The sequence below is a fragment of the Pyrus communis genome, chromosome 6 (genome assembly GCF_041283825.1).
Source record: "Pyrus communis isolate YQ-2024b chromosome 6, ASM4128382v1, whole genome shotgun sequence".
Taxonomy (NCBI): Eukaryota; Viridiplantae; Streptophyta; class Magnoliopsida; order Rosales; family Rosaceae; genus Pyrus; species Pyrus communis.
The window spans coordinates 22,051,853-22,056,321 of record NC_142570.1 but is presented as its reverse complement, the minus strand read 5'-3'; the positions used below and the strand labels follow the sequence as shown (position 1 = coordinate 22,056,321).

Below are 4,469 nucleotides of genomic sequence, written 5' to 3'. Positions count from 1 at the left end.
CAATAAGTGAAGGATCTGAGCACTTTAATTGGGAAAGAGAAGAAGAGATGGCCGGCAACCAAGATGATCTTCGAGCTTTGGAGGATTTTGCTCAACCAATCATACCAAATTCACCTTCATGCATCTTGCTGCCCACAGAAGCTAGAAACTATGATCTTAAATCTTCACATTTCCATATGTTTCCTTCTTTTTATGGCTTACCTAATGAAGATCCTTTAGCTCATATTAAAGAATTTTACAATGTTGTGAGTGGGTTACCTTTACAGGGAGTAAGTGAAGCAAATCTGAGGATGAGAGTGTTCCCTTACACCTTGAAAGATAGGGCCAAGGGTTGGTTAATGACTCTAGTACCTGGTTCACTCACCACATGGGATGCCGTGGCTAAGAAGTTTTTGGAAAAGTTCTTTTCCACTCAAAAGACAGCCACATTAAGGGGACAAATCTTCAACTTCAAACAAGATGATGGAGAACCTTTCAATGAGTGTTGGGAACGCTTTAAAGGCCTTTTGTTGCAATGTCCACACCATGGGTTACCTCTTCACTTACAAATGCAAATTTTCTATGATGGACTAACCCAAACATGTCAATCAACTGTTGATAATGCAGCAGGTGGAGCTTTGAAGAAAAAGAATGCTCAAGAGTCATATAACATTTATGAGATGTTGGGATCTAATGCTCAACACAAAGATGTAAGGGGTAAGAGAGTTGGAGTATATGAAACAAGCTCTAATCATGATCTTTCTTTGCAGGTAGCTAACCTAGAAAAGAAGCTTGAATCCGTGCTCAACATGATGCCAAAAGCAAGTGAAGTGTATGCCATTTGCAACATACCAAGCCACCTTACTCATCAATGTCCATCTAGGGAGGCTTACCCCGAGTATGTCCAAGAGCAAGTGAACCTCATGAATTCTTACAATCAAAGGCCAAGGAATGATGTGTATTCCAATACATATAACCCAAGTTGGAGAGATCATCCCAATTTTTCGTGGAAGAACAACAATCAATTCCAAAACTTCCAACCAAAACCTACTCTTGAGGATACGGTTAAATTGTTAGCCCAAAATACCTTGCAATTCCAACAAACCACCAATAGCACTCTCCAACAACATTCGGCGGCTCTAACCAAAATGGAGACACAATTGGGGCAGATTGCAGATGCCTTGAGCCAAAGAGAGGTTGGAAAGTTTCCAAGCCAACCCGTGATACTCCAAAGGAACCAAGAGCAAGCCAAAGCAATCACTACACTTAAAAGTGGTAAGGTTATCAATAATAGAGTTGGCAATGAAGTTACTAATGAATCTGATCATGTGAATGCAGGGGTTACTCAAGGAGAAAATGAGAAACCAAATGAGGAACCAAGCCATGCTACTCCCTCGTTTGAAGCACCAAATCTTCACAAGGCCGAGAAACCTTACACTCCACCAATACCATTCCCTGGAAGACTTGCCAAGAGCAAGCAGGATAAGTCATTTAAGGAGATTTTTGATATTCTAAGTAAGGTAAATGTTAACTTACCTTTGCTTGATGTCATTAGGAACATGCTATGGGAAGTTCTTCAAAGAGTTAACAACTACAAAAGGAAGTATGGACCACATGAGAAGGTAGTGGTGTCCGAGAATGTAAGTGCCGTGTTGCAAAGAAAACTTCCACCAAAGCTCAAGGATCCAGGAAGTTTTTCTATCAACATCACCATAGGGGACAAGAAGGTAGAGAAGGCGATGCTTGACTTAGGTGCTAGCATCAACTTAATGCCTTATTCCGTGTACCTTCAACTAGGTTTGGGGGAATTGAAAGCCACCACCATCTCATTACAACTTGCGGACAGATCCGTGAAATATCCAAGAGGTATAGTAGAGGATATTCTAGTTCAAATTGATAAACTAATCTTGCCTGCGGATTTTGTAGTGTTGGACATGGAAGAAGCTCCTATACATGACCGAGAGTTGCCTATTTTGCTTGGGAGACTGTTTATGGCCACGGCCAAGACCATCATTGATGTGCAAAATGGACTCCTCACTATGATAGTGCTAGGAGAGACCGTTCAATTCAAAGTGTTTGAGTCTCTTTCACATCCTTCTTCATCTCTTGATTGTTATGCCATTGATGTGCTTGATTCGCTTGTTTTCTCTAAGTTCTTGCAGGCACAATCTAATGAACCATTACAAACTGTTTTGAGTCAATCTCAAGATGAGTTTGATGAAGAAGATGCACTCATGGAAGAGGTAGCTGCCTTGGAAGCATTGGCACCGTATCCTTTGAATATTTTACCTCTTTTAGAGCCTTTAGAACCATCGAGGTCACATTTAACCCCTTCCACTGTTAAGGCACCAAAACTTGAACTTAAACCACTTCCACCACATCTAAAGTATGCATATCTATCTGAATTTGAAACTCTTCCAGTTATCATAACTTCTGACCTCACCCCAAATGAAGAAGATAAACTAATTAGGGTGTTAAAAGAGGTCAAATCAGTTATTGGTTGGTCTATTGCAGATATCAAGGGAATAAGCCCTACCATGTGCATGCATAGGATTCTTTTGGAAGAGGGAGCAAAGTCAACCCGTGAACCACAAAGGAGGCTCAATCCACACATGAAGGAAGTTGTGAGGAATGAAGTGTTGAAGTTGTTAGATGTGGGGATCATATATCCCATTTCTGATAGCAAATGGGTGAGTGCTATTCAGGTGGTACCTAAGAAGGTGGGAATCACGGTGATGAAGAATGAAAACAAAGAGCTTGTGCCCACAAAGCCCACGGCTAGTTGGCGTGTTTGCACCGATTACAGGAAGTTGAATTCTAGCACTAGAAAAGATTACTTTCCTATGCCTTTCATAGATCAAATGCTTGAGAGATTGGCAGGTTACTCACACTATTGTTTTCTTGATGGTTACTCAGGTTACAATTAAATTGCAATTGCTCCGGAGGATCAAGAGAAAACTACCTTTACTTGCCCGTTTGGCACATTTGCATATAGGAGAATGCCTTTTGGACTTTGCAATGCTCCAGCAACATTCCAAAGATGCATGTTGGCAATCTTTTCTGACATGGTAGAAAGATTCATTGAGGTATTTATGGATGACTTTTCAGTGTTTGGTTCCTCTTTTGATGAATGTCTTAACCATCTCTCTTTAGTACTTCAAAGATGTCAGGAAACAAATTTGGTTCTCAATTGGGAAAAGTGCCAATTTATGGTGAAACAAGGAATTGTGTTGGGGCATGTAATCTCTAGCCAAGGAATGGAGGTGGACAAAGCCAAAATTGACATCATCACCAATATGGCAGCTCCCACAACCGTGAAGGGAGTAAGAAGTTTTTTGGGACATGCGGGTTTTTATCGTCGTTTCATTAAGAACTTTTCAATGATCACTCGTCCATTATGCAATCTGTTAGCTAAAGATGTTGTATTTCATTTTGATAAAGCTTGTATGGATGCATTCAATACTTTGAAACATGAATTAACCTCAACCCCTATTATTATGGCACCAGATTGGTCTTTACCTTTTGAATTAATGTGTGATGCCTCTGACTATGCTATTGGTGCAGTTTTAGGGCAAAGGGTGAACAAGCTCCCACTCGTGATCTACTATGCAAGCCGGACTCTAAATGATGCTCAACTTAACTATTCCACAACTGAAAAGGAGTTGCTTGCTATTGTTTTTGCCTTAGAGAAGTTTCGGTCATATCTTGTTAGATCTAAAGTTATTGTGTTTTCTGATCATGCAGCCCTTAGGTACTTGATGACAAAAAAGGATGCTAAGCCACGCTTAATTAGATGGATACTCTTACTACAAGAGTTTGACTTGGAAATTTGAGATAAGAAGGGAAGTGATAATGTTGTGGCTGACCATTTGTCACGGCTCAATGAAAACCATGGAGTTGGACAACCTTTGCCTCTAAATGAATCATTTCCTGATGAACAACTCCTTGTTATTCAAGAAAAAGAACCATGGTATGCTGATTTTGTTAATTATCTTGTTTGTGGTATAATTAGAAATGACCTTTCTTTTCAGGAAAGAAAGAAGTTCCTTGCCATGGTAAAGCACTACGTTTGGGACGAACCATATTTGTTTAAATATTGCCCTGACCAAATCATTAGGAGGTGTGTCCCAGAGAGTGAGCAACAAAGCATTCTAACGTTCAGCCATACATTGGCATGTGGAGGACATTTTGGTGCCAAAAAGACATCTCTAAAGGTTTTACAATCTGGTTTCTTTTGGCCTACTTTATTCAAAGATGCTTTTGATTTTTGTTCTAAGTGTGATAGGTGCCAGAAAATGGGGAACATTAGCCGAAGAAATGAGATGCCATTGAACAACATTTTGGTGGTGGAGCTCTTTGATGTTTGGGGAATCGATTTCATGGGACCATTTCCATCCTCTTTTGGTTACTTATACATATTAGTGGCAGTAGATTATGTATCCAAATGGGTTGAAGCCATTGCTACAATAACTAATGATCATAAGGTTGTT

At 40.0% G+C, this 4,469-nt stretch overlaps 1 non-coding gene across 1 annotated transcript; it reads right to left on the bottom strand.

Annotated features, from left to right (window-relative positions):
* Window positions 1–421: 421 nt before the first annotated feature.
* LOC148696446 (small nucleolar RNA R71) lies at window positions 422–532 on the bottom strand. Its single transcript, XR_015963842.1, has one exon. It is a non-coding gene; the product is annotated as a small nucleolar RNA R71 (small nucleolar RNA).
* Between the last annotated feature and the right edge of the window lie 3,937 nt (window positions 533–4,469).